This window comes from Sphaeramia orbicularis, chromosome 6, assembly GCF_902148855.1.
Source record: "Sphaeramia orbicularis chromosome 6, fSphaOr1.1, whole genome shotgun sequence".
Classification (NCBI taxonomy): Eukaryota; Metazoa; Chordata; class Actinopteri; order Kurtiformes; family Apogonidae; genus Sphaeramia; species Sphaeramia orbicularis.
Genome location: NC_043962.1, coordinates 22,819,954 through 22,843,126, shown reverse-complemented (window position 1 = coordinate 22,843,126; position 23,173 = coordinate 22,819,954). Strand labels below are relative to the sequence as shown.

The 23,173-nt window shown below is 31.3% G+C and overlaps 1 protein-coding gene across 2 annotated transcripts in view; it reads right to left on the bottom strand.

Annotated features, from left to right (window-relative positions):
• lrrc4ca (leucine rich repeat containing 4C, genome duplicate a) overlaps window positions 1-23,173 on the bottom strand; it is a 778,552-nt gene that overhangs the window by 415,130 nt on the left and 340,249 nt on the right. The gene's annotated exons all lie outside the window — the stretch shown is intronic.

Genomic DNA, 23,173 nt, shown 5'->3' with positions numbered 1-23,173 from the left:
GTATTTTGCATTTTTTCAGAGAAAATCAAGTATTTTCGTACTGCTAATTTATTGATCGTGAAGATGTTCATAAAAGCTCAGATTAAATTGAGGGTTATAATATCAGAAACAGAAAATTGAGGAAAAAGTGACTTTTTTTTTTTTTTTTTAGCAAATCTCTTATTAATTGAACATAAACCCAGTGTGTCCATCCTCTGTCATTGATCCAACTCCATGGGTTTTACTGGTGAATCAATGTCGTTGAAGATGACAGTGTTTCCACAGTAACTACGGAGCCTCTGAACATCCACATGGGTCATATATGATGACCATGAAAAAATGAATAATTGTTTTTTTACATCAATTATTTACATGTATTGATCAGATTAGTGGATCAACAGATATCAAACAGTTTAGATCAGTCGATGGTTTTGGTCGCCAGTGGATGTTTGGGTCTTTATGGGTTAAACAAATACACCAGTTATACAAACAAGTAGGCCGAAACATTTTTTTTTTTTTTTTTTTATAAGAGATAAAAACTTGTTTAGTCTTTCAGGTATTATTAGGGTTAGGGTGTACAATGTTAACCCTTTCATGCATGAATTATGAGAACCTTAGTCAATATTTTTTTCTTGAGTTTTGTTCCTCTTTAGGCATGAAAAAAACAATGCAATTGATTTTTTTTTTTTTTTTTTTTTTTTTTTTTTAAATGAACCTATTTTTTGTCAAGTTACAAAAATGTCCACTCAGCCGGAAACCATGCATCAAAGTTTTGAAGCAAAGAAACATCTATTTAAAAATTATCATCAGAAAGTGATATACTGTGTGAAAACTATGAAATAAAAACATTTTTAATGCCACTAATCTGACGTTTTCTCACATTTTCTCACACTCTATTACTAGTTATTACTCATTTCATGGAGATAAAATCCTCCTGAGACCCAGGAAATGGACAGTTTTAGCTTTTTTACATTAAAAAAATGTCTTGATTGGAAACTGCATAATGCAACAGTTTGTTTTCAGATACACTTTTAAAATGATTTTTATTTATTGATTGATTTTTTAATGGAGTGTCCTTTGCAATGCACAACATTTTTAAAGTAAAACTGTCAAACTTTTGTCCCCTACAGAGGACAAAATGCATTGCTGGGTCTCAGGAGGATATGCCAAACAAAAAAAAAAAGTTTTTTAGTTACAGTCTACTAACAATTAGCATTTGATTTACACTAAAACATGTTAGTGCAGATCAGGTTTATCAAGAACAGCAAAGTTACAATAATTGTATGAACTGCAGTGTTTGGGATGATGCATAAGAGTCCACTGTGTTGGCTGATATGAAACTAAAACAACAAAACCCATGAATACACAAGAGAACAGCTGGAGAAGAACTGTCCACTGGAGTGACCACTATGTATGAAAGGGTTGAAAAAAAAAAAAAAGAATAAAAGTTTCTGTTTCATGCATTGTACCAGTATTTCTCTATACACTGTAAAAAATGACTGTAGAATTAACACCAAAAAGTTGTAAAATTGCAACATAAAAAAAAAACTGTCAGTGACAATACAATGCAAAGTTGTTTATTTGAAAAGATTTTTGTGTTAACAATTAAATCAAATCTAGCTGTAGTTTTTACAGGAAGAGTATGTGAACAAAACCAGATTTGGATGTAGAGATGATGGATTTCTGTTGTTTTTAGAAAATAAAACTAAATTAAAAAGCAATGTGGTGCCGTTTAAATTGCAAAGACCATAATGTTGAAATAACAGTGTATTTGCTTTTTTTTTTTTTTAATAAAAAAGTTATAAGAAAAGTAAACATTTAACAATGTAACATTTTAAATTTGTAAATGAATGGGTTGGTAGAGTTGGTAGAGCGGCTCGTCCAGTAACCAAAGGGTTGGTGGTTCCAATCCTGGCTCTGACTGTCCATATGTCACAGTGTCCATGGAAGACACTGAACCCTAAACTGGTCCCAGTTGGACCTGGTGGTTTTGGAAAGTGCTTTGGACACCATGAAGGTGGAGAAAATGTGCTAAATAAGTGCAGTCCATTTACCATTTAAATCCAGTGTTCAATCTACATGTTTAAACTGTTAAATCTACATGTTTAAACTGTTCAATCTACATGTTTAAAATGTTCAATCTACATGTTTAAACTGTTCAATCTACATGTTTAAAATGTTCAATCTACAGGTTTAAAATGTTCAATCTACATGTTTAAACTGTTAAATCCACATGTTTAAACTGTTAAATCTACATGTTTAAAATGTTCAATCTACAGGTTTAAACTGTTAAATCCACATGTTTAAACTGTTCAATCTACATGTTTAAAATGTTCAATCTACATGTTTAAACTGTTCAATCCACATGTTTAAACTGTTCAATCTACAGGTTTAAACTGTTCAATCCACATGTTTAAACTGTTCAATCCACATGTTTAAACTGTTCAATCCACATGTTTAAACTGTTCAATCGACATGTTTAAACTGTTCAATCTACATGTTTAAAATGTTAAATCTACATGTTTAAAATGTTAAATCTACATGTTTAAAATGTTAAATCTACATGTTTAAACTGTTAAATCCACATGTTTAAACTGTTAAATCTACAGGTTTAAACTGTTCAATCTACATGTTTAAAATGCTAAATCTACATGTTTAAACTGTTAAATCCACATGTTTAAACTGTTAAATCTACAGGTTTAAACTGTTCAATCTACATGTTTAAACTGTTAAATCTACATGTTTAAACTGTTCAATCTACAGGTTTAAACTGTTCAATCCACATGTTTAAACTGTTCAATCCACATGTTTAAACTGTTCAATCGACATGTTTAAACTGTTCAATCTACATGTTTAAAATGTTAAATCTACATGTTTAAAATGTTAAATCTACATGTTTAAAATGTTAAATCTACATGTTTAAAATGCTAAATCTACATGTTTAAAATGCTAAATCTACATGTTTAAACTGTTAAATCCACATGTTTAAACTGTTAAATCTACAGGTTTAAACTGTTCAATCTACATGTTTAAACTGTTAAATCCACATGTTTAAACTGTTAAATCTACATGTTTAAACTGTTAAATCTACAGGTTTAAACTGTTAAATCCACATGTTTAAACTGTTAAATCCACATGTTTAAATTGTTAAATCTACATGTTTAAAATGTTAAATCTACATGTTTAAATTGTTAAATCCACATGTTTAAACTGTTAAATCTACATGTTTAAAATGTTAAATCTACATGTTACTCTGTAAATATGTTTACAGTTGGATGTGTTTTTTACAGTATTGTTCTGGTAACCACAGCTGCCAGTTTTTTTCTGTAAAAACAACAGGATTTTTTTTTTTTTTTTTTTTTTTTCAGTGAAGATAATCAAAATTAAAACATCCACACAGTGACCACACTAAACAAACAAGACAATCCACAGTAACATCTCTCACACACACAGGTATGTCAGTAGTAGAGGATTCTGTTCTATGCTGTACAAACTCCTGCTGGTTCTATTTATTTGTTACGTTCCATCTGGATTTCCATCCTGACAGCTCTCCTCTACGAGACACTTCGATACAAAGCGGTGAATTTGTGTCGGGACACGAACAGACCAATCTGCAGCTTAACATGAGAGCGATAATAAAAGATCTAGTGGAAGTTTTCTGTTGCTAGCAGTGACAGACACCTTTCACCTTCCGGAGTAGAAGCGCAGCGGCTCGGTAAGCACATGTCCTTCAAAACTATGCAGCACAATCTCCTCCTGTTCAATAAATCTGTTCTGACAAGTGCACTGCTCTTTGTGCCGCCGTGGTGGGTGGCAGGAAAACAATGGAAACTAATGAAGACCGCAAAGTAGGAGAGGGAAGAGATAAACGGAGGCTGCGCCCCACCGAAGGTAACGTATAGTATCTGATCCCCTCTGAACTGGTGGAGGATAGAAGCTTCTGAATTCACCACACTCATGAACAACAGGGAATACTTTTGGTGTTTTAGGAAGAGGCAAGAAAACCACTCGGAGAGCACAGACCTCCACCAAGACAGATCTTACCCCCCCAATCACCACCAAAATTTAATCATTTCTTCCTTGTGCCAGTATCAACATTTCCTGAAAATTTCATCAAAATCCGTCCATAACTTTTGGAGTTATCTTGCTAACAAACAAACACGCATGCAAACACACAAAGCAAAGTGATCGCAATACCTCATGGCGGAGGTAATAACGAAATTGACGTTGGTTGCCATTGTAACCGGAAGTCACATGACCTAATTTTGCCAAATTTGGCAAGTGGAAAGAACTTCTCCTAGGTCATCCGAGGTCAACAAAAATGGTGCCATATGAAAGCTCATATACGAGTTCCTATACGTTGATAACACTGGGTTACAAAAAAATGTTTTTTGCAAGTTGTCTAGGTTTTTTCATCTGAATTAGGACCATTTTGCACCGCTAAATCATTTATTTTTTCATTATTATTATTATTATTATTATATTCCTATCAAGGAAAAGTTATACTGCGGTATATATCGTTATCATTTTATCGCCCAGCTCTATGCAGGACCTAAAATTGTGTTTTTTTTGTTTCTTTGTTTTTAAATCAAATTATCACTTCAGTTTAGATTTGACATCAGAGTTCGAGTTAAAACACTGGGTTACAAAAAAATGTTTTTTGCAAGTTGTCTAGGTTTTTTTCAACTGAATTAGGACCATTTTGCACCGCTAAATCTAAAAATGACATCTGTTTTTCTCAATCAGGTCAGGTTTTTTTGCTAATTTGATTTTGAAAAATTTGATCTTCTCACAAAATTGATTACATTTTTGTGACTTTATCAGTTGATTTTTTTATATACAGGGTGGGGAAGCAAAATGTACAATGTTTTGAAACAGGGATTGAAAGACAGTGTATGACCGATTAGTTTATTGAAAGTCATGAGAATTTATTTGCCACAAGAAAATGTACATAATAGAAAATGTTTTTATTCTATGTGTCCTCCTTCTTTCTCAATAACTGCCTTCACACGCTTCCTGAAACTTGCGCAAGTGTTCCTCAAATATTGGGGTGACAACTTCTCCCATTCTTCTTTAATAGTATCTTCCAGACTTTCTCGTAATAGTTTTGCTCATAGTCATTCTCTTCTTTCCATTATAAACAGTCTTTATGGACACTCCAACTATTTTTGAAATCTCCTTTGGTGTGACGAGTGCATTCAGCAAATCACACACTCTTTGATGTTTGCTTTCCTGATTACTCATATGGGCAAAAGTTTCTGAAAAGGTATGGATAATAGTGTTAGGTATGATTATGACATCAATATATGTTTGGTTTCAAAACAATTGACGTAGTGCCTGCTGAGAAAAAACAACTAAATGTTCAGTGTAAATTTTTCTTCCCCACCCTGTAGTTCTCACCCAAAATAGGTTTTAAGAGAAAAAAAAATCATTTTCTAACAGGATTCCTGTTAGGGTTATATTATAGGTCTTTATGTGTTATTATTATTTGTATTATTGATTGATTGATTGATTGATTGATTGATTCATTGATTGATTTATATATTTAATGTGTTTGAAGGAGTGAGCTGTTAAGTTTTTTTATGAATTTTTTAAAATCTTTTTTTTTTCCCCATTTACTTATAACACTGGGTTACAAAAAAAATGTTTTTTGCAAGTTGTCTAGGTTTTTTTCAACTGAATTAGGACCATTTTGCACCGCTAAATCCAAAAATGAACATCTGTTTTTCTCAATCAGGTCAGGTTTTTTTGCTAATTTGATTTTGAAAAATTGGATCTTCTCACAAAATATAATAATTAATACCAAAATAAGATTGGTAAGCACACTTTATGAAACTTGGGACTTGATTCCTGTTAGGTACAATGGTGTATTCACCGCACATGTAGCAGAATACGTCAGGCTTATTTTTGCAAGATCTTCTAGTCGAAGCCATTTCATTCACCTGTAATATTAAAAAAAAAACATTAATCATAAATTGGCAAAAGCAAAATCTTCAGAACTCATTTATTGCAAGAAATATGAAAGAATTTTGTATCATATGATGTGAAAATGCCCATAAATGTAAGCAAAAATGTTAAAAAGCCATTATGTAGCATAGTTCAGAAAGTTGACCTGATTGAGCAAAATTAATGTGATTTTTGGATTCAGCACACCAAAATGATCCTAAATCAGCTCAAAAAACTTAAACAATAAATTTGTTGTTGACCAGTGTAATGTAACCGTGTTGGCTAACTGGTGTCATTTTGGAGTTATCACCGTACTTTCCGGGCTATAAGTCGCACCTGACTATAAGCCGCAGGTGTCCACGTTGTGACATGAGATATTTACATAGAAAGATGTTAACCCTTTCATGCATGAATTATGAGAACCTTAGTCAAGATTTTTTTTCTTGAGTGTTTTTATTCCTCCTTAGGCATAAAAACAAACAATGTGATCGAGTTTTGTTTTTTTGTTTTTTTTTTTCTATAGAGTTACAAAAATATCCATGCATTTAATTTTTGAAGTAAAGAAACATGTGTTTAAAACCCAATATCAGAAAGTGATATGAAAACAATGAAATAAAAACATTTTTAACCCTTTCATGCATAGTGGTCACTACAGTGGACAGTTACCCTACAGCTGTTCTCTTGTATATTCATGGGTTTTGTTGTTTTAGTTCCATATCAACCAACACAGTGGACACTTATGCGTCATCTCATAAACTGCAATTCATACCATTATTGTAACTTTGCTGCTCTTGATTGGTTCTTGAGTGGAAATCAATTGTTAATATTTATTTTTTTTTGCCTACTGTCTCCATGAAGTGAGTAATAACTAGTATTAGAATATGTTAAAATGTGAGAAAACATCAGATTAGCTGCATTAAACATGGTTTCATTTCACTGTTTTTATATCACTTTATGATATTGGGTTTTAAATACATTTTTCTTTGTTTCAAGAATAAAATTCATGGTGTAGCTGAGTGGACATTTTTATAACTGTTGATTTAAAAAGAAAAAAAGAAAAAATCAATCACATTGTTTTTTTTTTCCATGCCTAAAGAGGAATAAAAACACTAAGGAAAAAAAAATATTGATTAAGGTTCTCATAATTCATGCATGAAAGGGTTAATGCTGCTAATCTGATGTCTTCTCACATTTTAACATATTGTAATGCTAGTAATTACTCACTTCATGGAGATAATATGCAAAAAAAAAAAAAAAACTTCTTTGTCTTGTGTTTTTTTAATGGAATGTTCTTTGTAATGGACAGCATTTTTAAAGTAAAACTGTCAAACTTTTGTCCCCTACAGATGACAAAATGCATTGCTGGGTCTCAGGAGGATATGCAAAATAAATAAATAAATAAATAAAAATAATAATAATAATAATAATAATAATAATAATAATAATAATAATAAAAATAATAATATGTTTGTTAATTACAGTCTAATACCAATTAGCAATTGATTTCCACTAAAACATGTTAGTGCAGATCAGGTTTATCAAGAACAGCAAAGTAACAGTTATTGTATGAATTGCAGTGTTTTGGATGATGCATAAGAGTCCTGATATGGAACTAAAACATCAAAACCCATGAATAAACAATAGAACAGCCCCTACAGAGGACAAAATGCATTGCTGGGTTTCAGGAGGATATGCAAAAAAAAAAAAAAAAAAAGAAAAAAAAAACTTTTTTACAGAAAACTCTTAATTACAGTCTAATAATTAGCAATTGATTTACACTCAAACATGTCACTGCAGATCAGGTTTATCAATAACAGAAAAGTTACAGTAATTGTATGAATTAGAGTGTCTGGGATGATGCATAAGTGTCCACTGTGTTGGCTGATATGGAACTAAAACAACCAAACCCATGAATATACAAGAGAACAGCTGGAGAAGAACTGTCCACTGGAGTGACTTATGCATGAAAGGGTTAAACCAGGAATAAAAGTTGTCATGTCAACGCACAGATTATGTTTTACTAAAATCTACCTTTGCTGTATACCTACAGGGGTTGGACAAAATAATGGAAACACCTTCACCTCAAGATGATAATGCCCCAATCCATACAGCTAGAATTGTTAAAGAATGGCATGAGGAACATTCTAATGAAGTTGAGCATCTCGTATGGCCGGCACAGTCCCCAGACCTCAACATTATTGAGCATTTATGGTCAGTTTTAGAGATTCAAGTAAGACGTCGATTTCCACCGCCATCGTCTCTAAAAGAATTGGAGGGTATTCTAACTGAAGAATGGCTTAAAATTCCTTTGGAAACAATTCACAAGTTGTATGAATCAATACCTCGGAGAATTGAGGTTGTAATTGCTGCAAAAGGCGGACCTACACCATATTAAATTATATTTTGTTGATTTTTTAAGGTGTTTCCATTATTTTGTCCAACCCCTGTACACTACAAACAAAAAGTTATGGATATTTTTTATTATTATTATTATTATTTTTTTTTTCAGTTGGGATTCTTGCACAACGTTATTTACTTTTTTGTGTGTGAATTGAATTGAAACACATTTTTTAACCTCTTTAGCCCTATCGGCCCACCTGCGCGCCAAAAAATTATATTAATATTCATCTACTATAAAAATATAATAAATCAGAACAATGGATGTTTTTTTTTTCAACTTTTGCTCAAAGTTTAGACCCTAATGTTAATAAAAGTACATCAAAAGTGTATTTTAGTGCAAACTTTAATGTTGAAACATGATTATTTAATCTTTGTGGGCTGAAATATACGCTATTAAAAATCTCCGACACAAACAATTAATTTATGCATATCATCGTCAATCCAACCAAAAAAAAAAAAAAAAACAGGCGAGGATAAAAACATTCTAATTTCTCTTTTAGTTTGTTACAGTTTACTCAGGCATAGTAATAGATACAATATTTTAGACAATGGGAATAGATTCTGTGAGGTCTCTAAATGTTCATAGACACCAACAGCATCCATATGAACCTTATTATTGTGAAGTCATTCTTCATTTACAGGGGTTGGACAAAATAATGGAAACACCTTCACCTCAAGATGATAATGCCCCAATCCATACAGCTAGAATTGTTAAAGAATGGCATGAGGAACATTCTAATGAAGTTGAACATCTCGTATGGCCGGCACAGTCCCCAGACCTCAACATTATTGAGCATTTATGGTCAGTTTTAGAGATTCAAGTAAGACGTCGATTTCCACCGCCATCGTCTCTAAAAGAATTGAAGGGTATTCTAACTGAAGAATGGCTTAAAATTCCTTTGGAAACAATTCACAAGTTGTATGAATCAATACCTCGGAGAATTGAGGCTGTAATTGCCGCAAAAGACGGACCTACACCATATTAAATTATATTTTGTTGATTTTTTAAGCTGTTTCCATTATTTTGTCCAACCCCTGTATCTCCATCTGTGTCGGCGGCTCAAACCTTTCTGAATACACCCTTATATCGTGTGCAACATATGCGCACGTAAGGAGATCCAGGTGTTTGTTGTGTGCGTGCATGTGCATGTGTATGAGTGGGCTGCAGCTGGCTGACTGCTGTATGCTCCTCTACGCTGAGGCACTCGGACAGACCCCTTCAGCATTAATTACTGCGACCATTAATCAGACCAGCACAGATAGCTGTGTAATCCCTCTATAATGCAGTTTTCTGGAGGGGGGCACCGATGTTAATTGGATTTGATTGGATACTGGTATGATGGTGCACACGGAACATCTTAAGGTAATAATTAGAAGATAGATCAATTGGACCTTTGTGGCATTGATCCTTTATGTAGGCCGCATTCAAGTTCTGAGGACTGTTTAAATGAAGTGCATAATTTCACCATTAGGCGCTGTCCAGATGAACATGCTACGTAAATAGAACGAAAATATAACACTTCCACGCTAAATGGTCTTAAAGTTATTTTTACCAGGGGTGTCAAACTCATTTTAGTTCAGTTCCATATTCAGCTAAATTTGATCTGCAGTGGGCCGGACCAGAAAAGTAATAACAGAATAACCTATAAATAATGACAACTGCAAATTTTTGTCTTTGTTTTAGTGTAAAAAAACAAAACAAAACATTAAATCATGAAAATACTTAGTTTAATAAACTATCCAAAAAAAAAAAAAAAAAAAAACTGAAAAAACTGAAATTTAAATCAAAACAACGTAAGAAAATTTAGTGCAATTTTAACAATATTATTCCTCCACTTCTCATTTGTCCATGTGCATTATGGATCAGATCTACAAAGACACTAAACACTGAGGAACAGGAAGAAAAATTGTTAAAATTGTGCTGAATTTTCTTTAGACATTTCAGGTTGTTCATATTTGTTCAGGTTATTCACATTTAATTGTTACAGGATAGTTTGTAAATGTAAATATTTTCATAAATGAATGGGGTTTTTTTGCAGTAAAACACAGACAAAAGTTTGTAGTTGTTATTTACAGGCATTTTGTAATATTTTTTTCGCATCAAACCAAGAAGAAAATATTTAGTCATTTCTTGTAGGTTATTCTGCTGTTATTATTTTACTGTAGATCATGTTGGTCTGTAAATATTTGTATAATTTAATGTTATTTTTTGCACTAAAACAAATAAAAATTGAAGTTGTTGATTCTAGATTTTTTTTTGGCTTCATTCAATATTTTTTTTAAACGTAATTGAAGATTTTTTTTTTTTTGGCTTAATTCAAGATTTTTTTTTTGGCTTAATTCATGATTTTTTTTTTCAAAATTTGAGATTTTTTTTGGCTTAATTCAAGATTTTTTCCTAAATTTCAGATTTTTTTTTTTTTTTGGCTTAATTGAAGATTTATTTATTTATTTATTTATTTTACTTAATTGAAGATTTTTAATTTTTTTTTAGCTTAATTCAAAGGTTTTTTTTGTTTTTTTTTTTTGCTTAATTCAAGATTCTTTTACTTAATTGAAGATTTTTTTTTTTTTACTTAATTGAAGATTTTTTTTTTTTTTTTTTTTTTTTTTTTTAGCTTAATTCAAAGTTGTTTTTTTTTTTTACTTAATTCAAGATTCTTTTACTTAAATGAAGATTTTTTTTGGCTTAATTCCAGAATTTTTTTTTTAACTTAATTGAGGATATTTTGGCTTAATTTAAGATTTTTTGCTAAATTTGAGATTTTTTTTGGCTTAATTGAATTTTTTTTGTTACTTAATTGAAGATTTTTTTTTTTGGTTGGCTTAATTCAAGATTTTTTTCTTAATTCAAGCTAATTTTTTTTTTTTTTTGCTTAATTCTATTCAAGACTGGAATTTTTGCACTTGGCAAAAACATCCCAGGAGCCGAACTGGACCCTTTGGTGGGCCGCATTTGGCCCCCGGGCTGCATGTTTGACACCCCTGGTTTATATGTATATGGGTGGGTCGTCCAATAACCGAAGGGTTGGCGGTTCGAATCCCGCTCTGTCCTAGTCAGTCCGTTGTGTCCTTGGGCAAGACACTTCACCCTCCCTGCCTCCAGTGCCACCCACACTGGTGTATGAATGTTTGGTGGTGGTCAGAGGGGCCGTAGGCACAAATTGTCAGTGTGTCCCAGGGCAGCTGTGGCTACAAATGTAGTTTATCACCACCAGAGTGTGAATGTGAGAGCAAATGAATAGTGGGTTAATAATATAAAGCGCTTTGGATGTCTAGAAAAGTGCTATATAAATCCAATCCATTATTATTATTATTGTTATTATTATTATCATTATATGAACACAATAGTATGTATATCAAGGAGCATTATAGTTAAGTCATGTCTTTAAGGTTATTTTAATAAAACATAAAGCAATAATAGCATGTCATTAGTCTTGCAGTACATTTAGCAGAGTTATTCAAGTGTCTTTTTTCTGTTTTTCCTCAATGTCCTATCCTATCTTTTCTAGAACCCTGAATTTAGGGCAGACGTGAGAAGCATTCCACCCACAGATAGTAAGTTACTAGTGTCTGCATTATTTGAGTCAGCCCGAACCCAAAAATAGTGCACTTTCACCGGTGAGATTACTTTGTAAATATCATAATCTGGGATTTTGCATTATGAATGGAAAAAAAAAAAAGTATATATATATATATATATATATATATATATATATATATATATATATATATATACAAATAAACAGTATGTAAGTTGGGAAAAATAAATAATGATGTGATTTTAGACTAAATATATTTTTTTATTCTCCCTTATTTTTTCCCCCACCTTGCTTTTCTGGCAGAATATTTTAATAAATTAATAAATATTGAATAAAGTATGCCACTCTAAAAGCCTGAACATTAATTCTGGAAAGGTTTACTGTATTAACCTCCATCTAAAGCAAAAGCATTATAGTGAACCCTTTCAAACACCATCAGACTGTGTCATTTCCTTAACCTTAGAATGAAGACAACAACCTAAAAATAAATAAGTACTGTCACATATAATAAAAGTTAGACTCCATGTGATGCGAGGTGTCAATATCCCTCAAATAAAAACACTCTTCGTTGTCTTTCGGAAGAAAACGACAAACCAAATAAATGCCTGAGCTCTCCTGGAACGAGGCTCCAGTCTTGTATTTACCTGCTGTTAATGTCCTGTCAGTCAGTCGCATTTAGCAGCTGACACACTGGAGAGATCAGCTAATTGTTGCTTCACCTCTGCTAGAGCTGCTGTAGGTTTACCGCAGGGAGAAAAAAAAAAAAAAAAAAAAAAAATCCAAACACCGGAGAGAACTAGCCATCTAGATTCGAATGCAGACCCATGTACAGTTGTGGAAAAAATTATTAGACCACCCCTTGTTTTCTTCAATTCCTTGTTCATTTTAATGCAACTAAAGGTACATTTGTTTGGACAAATAGAATGATAACAAAAGAAATGGCTCATAAGAGTTTAATTTCAGAGCTGATATCTAGACGTTTTCCATGTTTTCTTGATAATAACCAAAATCACTTCAGTTCTAACATCAAAATCTATGGCATTGTACTGACAAAAACAGTGCTTTTATACCAGGGGTGTTAAACTCATTTTAGTTCAGTTCCATATTCAGCTAAATTTGATCTGCAGTGGGCCGGACCAGAAAAATAATAACAGAATAACCTATAAATAATTACAAGTCCAAATTTTTGTCTTTGTTTTAGTGTAAAAAATAAATAAATAAATAAATAAATAAATTATGAAAATTCTTTTATAAACTATCAAAAAAAAAAAAAAAACCTGAAAAAACTGAAATTTAAATTAAAACAACGTAAGAAAATTTAGTGCAATTTTAACAATATTATTCCTCAACTTCTCATTTGTCCACGTGCATTATGGATCAGATCTACAAAGACACTAAACACTGAGGAACAGGAAGAAAAATTGTTAAAATTGTGCTGAATTTTCTTTAGACATTTCAGGTTGTTCATATTTCTTCAGGTTATTCACATTTTAGTTTGACAGGATAGTTTGGAAATGTAAATATTTTCATAATTTAATGTTTTTTTTTGCACTAAAACAAAGACCAAAAAAAAGTTTTTAATTCTAGATTTTTTTTTGGCTTAATTCAAGATTTTTTTTACTTAACTGAAGATTTTTTTTTTTTTTTGCTTAATTTAAGATTTTTTGCTAAATTTGAGATTTATTTGGCTTAATTGAAATTTTTTTTTACTTAACTGAAGTTTTTTTTTTTTTTTTTGGCTTAAATCAAGATTTTTGTTTCTTTTTTGGCTTAATTCAAGATTCTTTTTTACTTAATTGAAGATTTTTTTTGTGTAATTCAAGATTTTTTGCTAAATTTGAGGGGTTTTTTTTGCTTAATCGAAGATGTTTTTTACTTAATTGAAGATTTTTTTGGCTTAATTCAAGTTTTTTTTTTTGCTAAATTTGAGAATTTTTTTTTTTTGCTTAATTCAAATTTTTTTCCTTAATTCAAGCTAAATTTTTTTTTGCTTAATTCAATTCCAGACTGTGGAATTTTTGTACTTGGCAAAAACATCCCAGGGGCTGAACTGGACCCTTTGGCGGGCCACATTTGGCCCCCGGGCCGCATGTTTGACACCCCTGTTTGAGGCATTCCATGTTTTTTTTTCTGTCTGTTTTAGTCACATGATACACACAGGAGTTCCTATTTGATTGCATAACCGTTGTTTCTAATTACTTCTGAAGGTCTAATAATTTTTTTCCACGACTGTAGTTCCATTTTAGACTGGTTACGTGTAATATGTATTTTCAGGGTTCGTTCACCAGAGGCCTTTCCAGTGACACTACAAGATTGTCATTAATGAGGAAGGAGGCAGAACTTTACCAGTTTTGAAAAGGAATTACCAATTTGTTGTGTTTGTGTTATATCATGTTTTTCTTTGTTCAAAAATAATAATATTTGAGACCTGATGTATCAAATATGATACAAAATAGAAACCCATGAATGGAAATTGATATTTGAAAAAAAAATTTTTTTTTGGGTTGTTCAGAAGGACCAATAAAGGCTCCAGTTTCAAAGAACTGGAATTTTCTGTCAATGATTTAATGGTTCAGACTTTACAGCAGGGGTGTCAAACTCATTTTAGTTCAGTGGCCACATTCAGCCCAGTTTGACCTCCAGTGGGCCAAACTAGTAAAATAGTAGTATAACAACCTATAAATAATGACAACTCCAGATTTTTGTCTTTGTCTTAGTGCAAAAAAATCCCAATTAAATTATGAAAATACTTTTATAAACTATCCAAACAAAAATGATGTGAAGAATGTGAAAAAATTGAAATTTCTTAAGAAAAATTAGTGCAATTTTAACAATTTTATGCCTCAACTTATCATTTCTACATGTGCATTATGGATCGGATCTACAAAGACACTAAATACTGAGGAACAGGCAGAAAAATTGTTAAAATTGTGCTGAATTTTCTTTAGACATTTCAGGTTGTTCATATTTGTTCAGGTTATTCACATTTTAGTGTGACAGGATAGTTTGGAAATGGAAATATTTTCATAATTTAATGTTATTTTTTGCACTAAAACAAAGAAAAGTTTGTAGTTGTTATTTATAGGCATTTTGTAATATTTTTTCTCACATCAAACCAAGAAGAAAATATATAGTCATTATTTCTTGTAGGTTATTATGCTGTTATTATTTTACTGTAGATCATATTAGTCTGTATGTGGAACCTGAACTAAAATTAGTTCCACAGCCTTGACTGTGGAATTTTTGCACTTTGTAAATTCATCCCATGGGCCGGATTGGAACCTTTGGCGGGTTGTATTTGGCCCCCGGGCCACGTTTGACACCCCTGCTTTACAGGGTTAATATATGGTATTATAACCCTGCACTTTTCAGGTAGAATTATTGTCCATGCATTGAGATATAGAACCATTATACACTAAATATATTTCCAGTTATACTATAACTTTTCTGAAAAAAATGAAATCCAACAATGCCATAAAAATCCAACGCCGTCACCAGAGAGCACCTGCAAAGTAACAGCTTTATTCCAAAACTTGGTGTTGTTTTCATAAACTGGTCCTCTAGAGCTGTTCGATAATATATTAAATGGCATAAAAATCCAATCTTTGCCATTAAAGCACTTTAATTACAGTTGTAGGTTGTAGTGTTCTGTTGTGTTACTTTGGGAGTTACTTAGTGTAACTTAAGGGCTTTGTTCAGTTTTTATATGCGGTCTTTTTATTCTCAGTCCAATTATGAACACGTTGTTAATAAATAATAAATTAAAATAGTATGGTTTATTTTACAATGCAAAGTACACTGATGCCTTGAAAAATTGTGTTTTGTCTTTGAAACCACTTCCACTAGAAATATAGGCTAAGATGCAGAACACAGGTGTCAAACATACGGCCCGGGGGCCAAATCCGGCCCGCCAAAGGGTCCAGTCCGGCCCTTGGGATGAACTTGTGAAATGCAAAAATTACACTAAGATATTAACAATCCTTTTAGTTCAGGTTCCACATTCAGACCAATTCAATGTGCAGTGGGTCAGACCAGTAAAATACTATCATAAAAACATAGAAATAAGGACAACTCCAAATGTTTCTCTTTGTAAATGTAAATATTTTCATGTATTTACACTAAAACAAAGTATAATTTTGCAAAAAAAAAATGCAAATAACCTGAAATGTCTTAAGAGAATCAAGTACAATTTTAACAATTTTCTGCCTGTTATTAAATGTTTTGTGTGTTTGTAGATCCACTGTGATCTGTAAGTTCTAATGTACATGTGGAAGTGATGAACTGAGGCAGAATTTTGTTAAAATCACACTGATTTTTTTCAGTTTGTTCATGTTATTCACATCTTTTGAAAGGATAGTTTGTAGATGTAAACCTGCTCATAATGTAAATTTACTTTTTTTGCTGTAAAACATAGATAAATGTTTGGAGTTGATATTATTTTTATATTATGTTATTATTTCACTGGTCTGGCCCATTTTAGATCAAATTTAGCTGAATGTGGCCCCTGAACTAAAATGAGTTTGACACCCCTGATGTAGAAGTTCCAACTCCATGTAAAAATAAATACATAAGTAAGTAAGTAAGTAAGTAAGTAAGTAAATAAGTAAGTAAGTAAGTAAATAAGTAAGTAAGTAAGTAAGTAAATAAGTAAGTAAGTAAATAAGTAATTAAGTAAATAAGTAAGTAAGTAAATAAATAAATAAATTAGTAAGTAAGTAAGTAAATAAATAAATACATAATAAGTAAGTAAATAAATAAGTAAATACATAAGTAAGTAAGTAAATAAATAAATAAATAAATAAGTAAGTAAGTAAATAAAAAGTAAATCAATAAGTAAGTAAATAAATAAATAAAGTAAATAAGTAAATAAATAAGTAAGTAAATAAATAAATAAATAAGTAAATAAGTAAGTAAATAAATAAATAAATAAGTAAATAAGTAAGTAAATAAATAAATAAGTAAATAAATAAATAAATAATAAGTAAGTAAATAAATAAATACGTAAGTAAATAAGTAAGTAAGTAAGTAAGTAAATAAATAAATAAGTAAATAAATAAGTAAATACATAAGTAAGTAAATAAATAAATAAATAAATAAATAAATAAATAAATAAGTAAGTAAGTAAGTAAGTAAATAAATAAATAAATAAGTAAGTAAATAAGTAAGTAAGTAAATAAATAAGTAAGTAAATAAGTAAGAAAGTAAGTAAATAAATAAATAAATAAGTAAGTAAATAAGTAAGTAAGTAAGTAAGTAATCAAATAAATAAATAAATAAATAAATAAATAAATAAATAAGTAAATAAATAAATAAATAATAAGTAAATAAATAAGTAAATACATAAGTAAGTAAATAAATAAATAAGTAAATAAGTAAGTAAGTAAATAAATAAATAAATAAATAAGTAAGTAAGTAAGTAAGTAAGTAAGTAAGTAAGTAAATAAATAAGTAAGTAATTAAGTAAGCAAGTAAGTAAATAAGTAAGTAAGTAAGTAAGTAAGTAAGTAAGTAAGTAAGTAAGTAAGTAAGTAAGTAAGTGAATAAGTACATAAATAAATCAAATGTGTTAGTGTCCTAAAGGGAGTACTATAGCCAGAACATACTTTCCTTTTCCCTGTTCCAGTCTTAAGCAGAATCAATCAATGTGGAAGGCTCTCCCTAACAACCCCACTGGCATTAATGGGCATATACCTTTAGAGTTAGTGCTGCGCTTATTGATTAGTTTGGCCTGTTTCATCAGTGTAGCAAGAATGTCTGAAACACCTAAAACAAGGAAAGCACAGTCTGTATTATATAGTACATTTGTTACAAAACACTGCCATTACTCTGTTTTCTCTCCTTCTCAGTATTCATTGTAAAAATAGGAAATTCTTAATGATATTTTTAATCATAAATGGCATTATCTGTTATCAGTTAATATTTCACATCTTTACATATCATTTATTTACACATAGTTAACTATTACATTGATGTATTCAGGAGTAGGGATGTAACGATTACCGTTATTACGATAAACCGCGATAAAATTGCAGATGGTTAGTATTACCGTTTAAATTCTAATTCTCATGATAACCGTGTTTGATTACCGCACTTTTAGGGGAAAAAACCCTATGTAAAGATCTGCTTTTATGTCAAATATTTGAGTATAGTTTGAATTTATTACAATTTTAATTTTCTGTACCTAATATTTGGAACCAATATTCACTTTTAAAGTCTTTGAAAAGGTTCGTTAAGCATCTGTGTGTTATTTATGCAATAAATTATATACATTTTATGTTTTTTTTGTGTGTGTTTTTTGTCCTTTTATGTTTTTATAGTAGGTTAAAGTGAAAAAATAATAAGCAGATGATGTAGATGAAGTGCTGAAAAAAACAGATCCCAAACATGGGTATAGTAAACATGTGTTTATATAGTATATAAAGGCAAAATCAAAAGGACTGAAAAACAAACAAAATAGGCTCAGAAGGTACCTATTATTTTATTTGGTGTTTTTTTTGTTTTTTTTGTTTTTTTAAATATAACTTGGTTAAATTATTACAGTGTGTGTATCAGTACTTTTTGAACATTTTGAGCACAATTTCAACAATACCGCGATAATAACTGTGATACTTTTGGTCACAACAACCGTGATATGAAATTTTCATATCATTACATCCCTATTCAGGAGTCTGCACCTGTTGTGTCATTGCACAGCATTTCTAAAGTAGGTAATTTTATTGTCTTTTTTTCACACCACATACGTAAAACAGCACAGACTATAACAGCAAAACAAAGTTCAGTCATGATGACGAGCTGAAATACGCCCCCCCCCCCCCACCCTGTTAGCTTAGCTTCCCTCCCCAACAGCCACAACATGAGCCATATAACTACAGAACACATAACAGCAACTTTATTTTAACTATTATTTATAATTTACAACTTACAATGTAGCGAATGGTCACATGACTCGGTGAAACTGTAAACAACATGAGTCACGTAACTATGGAAGGAAATCTGTCTCATCAGATTTTGAATTGTAAAAGCTATTGAATTTCTAGCACTGAATTTTTTTTTGCACTGAAATTAAGTATCTGAATTTTTTTTGTCTCTGAATTCAACTGTGTTTATAAATTTAGAATGAAAAAAAATCAGTGGCAAAAAATTCAGATGGAAAAAATTCACAAGCAAAAAATTCAGATGCAAAAAAATCAGTGGCAAAAATTCAGATGCAAAAAAATCAGTGGCAAAAAATTCAGATGCAAAAAAATTCACAAGCAAAAAATTCAGATGCAAAAAATTCACAAGCAAAAAATTCAGATGCAAAAAATTCAGTGGCAAAAAATTCAGAAGCAAAAAAATTCACAAGCAAAAAATGCATGAGCAACAAATTCGGTGGCAAAAAAATTCACAAGCAAAAAATTCACGAGCAACAAATTCAGTGGCAAAAAATTCACAAGCAAAAAATTCAGAAGCAAAAAAATTTACAAGCAAAAAATGCACGAGCAACAAATTCAGTGGCAAAAAAATTCACAAGCAAAAAATTCACGAGCAACAAATTCAGTGACAAAAAGATTCACAAGCAAAAAATTCACGAGCAACAAATTCAGTGGCAAAAAATTCACAAGCAAAAGATTCAGATGCAAAAAAATCAGTGGCAAAAAATTCAGAAGCAAAAAATTCTCGAGCAACAAATTCAGTGGCAAAAAATTCAGAAGCAAAAAATTCACAAGCAAAAAAATTCACGAGCAAAAAATTCACCAGCAAAAAAATCACGAGCAACATATTCAGTGGCAAAAAATTCAGAAGCAAAAAATTCACGAGCAACAAATTCAGTGGCAAAAAATTCAGATGCAAAAAATTCAGATGCAAAAAAAATCAGTGGCAAAAATTCAGATGCAAAAAATTCAGATGCAAAAAAAATCAGTGGCAAAAATTCAGATGCAAAAAGTTCAGATCACATATCTGCGCTGACCGTCTTCCTGCATTGGTGTCACATGACCAACCTAACATAACTCGATTGGCTGGCTGATGGTTCGACTTGAGATAGAATTGATTACTTATCCTTGGTGTCCCGGATGTGTGATCTGAATTTTTTTACATTTAAAATTTTTGCATTTGAATTTTTTTTTATTCTAAATTTACGACCATAGTTACATTGAGAAACAAAAAATTCAGATACTTAATTTCAGTGCAAAAAAATTCAGTGCTAGAAATTCAATGGCTTTTACAATTCAAAATCTGATGAGACAGATTTACTTCCATACGTAACTCAGCACAAACCGTCCCCATAACAAGATGAGTGCGGCTCACTATGTTATATTACACAAAGTTACTACTTGAATCACATTTTAATTTTGTGGGTTAATAATGTCTTACTTAGACTTTATTTAGTGGATGGACGTTGGGTTCGGTGCCCCATGTTCGCCTTCATGTCCTCTTTTGTGCCTATTATTACTAACAGTGTGTAATTGTAATTTGTATCGTTTACAGTCAGGACAAGTGAAAACACAAATATCCTGTAATTTTACCAACATGATACTGTGAACAAATGCTTTAGGTATGATTATGACATCAATATATGTTTGGTTTCAAAACAATTGACACAGTGCCTGCTGAGAAAAAACAACTAAATGTTCATTGTAAATTTTGCTTCCCCACCCTGTATATTCAGGTGCGGTCTATAGTCTGGAATTTACGGTAGTTTGATTCGTTTATATCCTTCAAATGTGACTGTATTAAAACCATTTGCCATTGTCGAAACTACACAAGTCAGGAAACGGGAAAATCCGCAACCGACTCTCCATTGGTGAATTGTCAGACAGACATTCTGTAATGTATAATTGAAGTGTACCAACCCAAATAATTCATATAACAATCTCTTCGCTACATCAGATTCCAGCGATAATGATTCTCAGCATCTTCAGCACAGAATTATCACAGATGGTTAAACCTAATCTTCAGGATGTGACATGCAAATTTGAAGCCTTGTGCTTTTCTTCACTCAGTGTGCATCTATCGGCTCATTTCGACATCAAATGTTTTTATCATGCCATGGTATCTCATATTTCAAAGGCTGTGGTTTATATGGCATGACTCCCTCTCTGATAAGAGCACAAACACCTGCTTGCGCTGCGGGTTTGCAGCTTGGAGAGGCTTTTATATTGGCTTTGGATTGCTCCACTGAAATATGAACTTTAATCTCTGTGTTTTTCATCTGTCTTTTCCAAAATCTTATCCATGTCTTTTCTCTTTTTTTTTTTTTTACAAATGCATAGTCATTTCCTGTAAATTGAAGCACAAAGAACTAAGGAAAACTTTACAATCGCTTTCGGTAAATTGCTTTGAATTAATCCAAGTTTTGTGTGCATTTGTTCGTTCAAGTCTGACTCCTGCTTTGGTACCGACTACTGTCACTACATTCTATTCCGTTCTGGTTAACCACCACAATAGACAAATGCACAATTCATGAGGTGCAAATACTCAGTTCTTAGTATCCTCTGAAGGCCGTTTGAAGGGGAGGTGAAATTACTCTCATGAATGATGCAAACAAAACTGTTCCCCCAAATAAATGTCAGTCAATGCTAGAGATGTCAGCTGAAGTGATGAAAAAATGCACTGCACATACGGCTTTAGGCAGCACAAATTCATCAATTATTACGTGCAGTTGTTTTTATCTATTAAATAATGAGAGCAGATTTACTTTATTTTGGGCAATGTAATAAAAACGGTATTGACACGTAGTGCATGACAGCTCGTTTTTTTTTTGTTTGTTTTTTTTTTTAAACCAAACTTGGCCAAATGTGTTGGGTTCATTAGTTCTGGAATCAGACATGACTAATCAATTCAACAGTGTCTCTTTGCTGTTTAATTATTTAGTACTGAGGGTTTTAAATCCATGACTAAGCACAAGCTATCCACACATTTGCAGTTTCCTGACTGCAGGCGAAGAGCAAATTTGGTGCATTTCATGGGGAAAGAAAATCATTTCTTGTGGGTTTCTACTATGTCAGAATATACTGTACATGGAGCCTGCGACTAAAATAACTGCACTTAACCTGCCCCGAGTTAAACCCGAAATTTACAAATGCAGATTGTTTTGTTACTGACTGAACATTAACCCTCCGGTATCTGGGTGTGCTTTTTAGGCACGCTTTGCACTTCGTGTTAAAAAACGTCATATTATTTTACACAATTTAAATAAGGTTAGAATTCAAAAGTTGTTCATTTTGGCATGATCTTTAAAATTTTGGCCACCAACTAAAATTAGCACATTGTAAACAAAAGAAAATTACAAGACTAGCATGTGTCTGCCAAAATGTGCCTAAAACACACTATTTCTTCCATTATAACCACTGTTTTTGATCTGAAAGCCATTAAGGCATAAATCCTGCTTTTACTGATATTTGGGCTTCATTTAAAAGGTGAGGGTCTAAATTAATTTATTAATGTTGTTAATGTTGCTGTTCATCATTGACATATGCCAGGCTGCAAAAATCAAATAATATGTGATCCAATTTTTATGTAGTAATTTGAAAAAAAAAAAAAAAAGGTGTTTTTTGCATCAAAAATGTAGTGACATCATGATGAAAAGAGATCGTTTAAAGGGTTAAAAAAAATCTAAAATGAATGATTATTTGATCTGTATGATTAGGGCTGACCTTGATTTACAAAAATAAAATCAAATTAGAGCAGAAAAATAAATCAATATATAATATTTAATAGTTGGATTTATAGGTGTGCATTTTACGCACACTTGGTGACAAATGCTAGTATTTTTGAACATTTGACCTAGCGCCAAAAATAATAATGCAAATTAACCAATGTTGGAGTTAATCACTGACATATGCCAGGATGAAAAAAATCAAATAATATGTGATCCAATTTTTATGTAGTAATTTGAAAAAAAAAAAAAAAAAAAGTGTTTTTTGCATCAAAAATGTAGTGACATCATGATGAAAAGAGATCGTTTAAAGGGTTAAAAAAAATCTAAAATGAATGATTATTTGATCTGTATGATTAGGGCTGACCTTGATTTACAAAAATAAAATCAAATTAGAGCAGAAAAATAAATCAATATATAATATTTAATAGTTTGATTTATAGGTGTGCATTTTATGCACACTTGGTGACAGATGCTAGTATTTTTGAACATTTCACCTAGCGCCAAAAATAATAATGCAAATTAACCAATGTTGGAGTTAATCACTGACATATGCCAGGAGGAAAAAATCAAATAATATGTGATCCAATTTTTATGTAGTATATTGAGAAAAAAAAATTATTTTTTGTGTTTTTTGCATCCAAAAAAATGTTTTGTTTACATTACA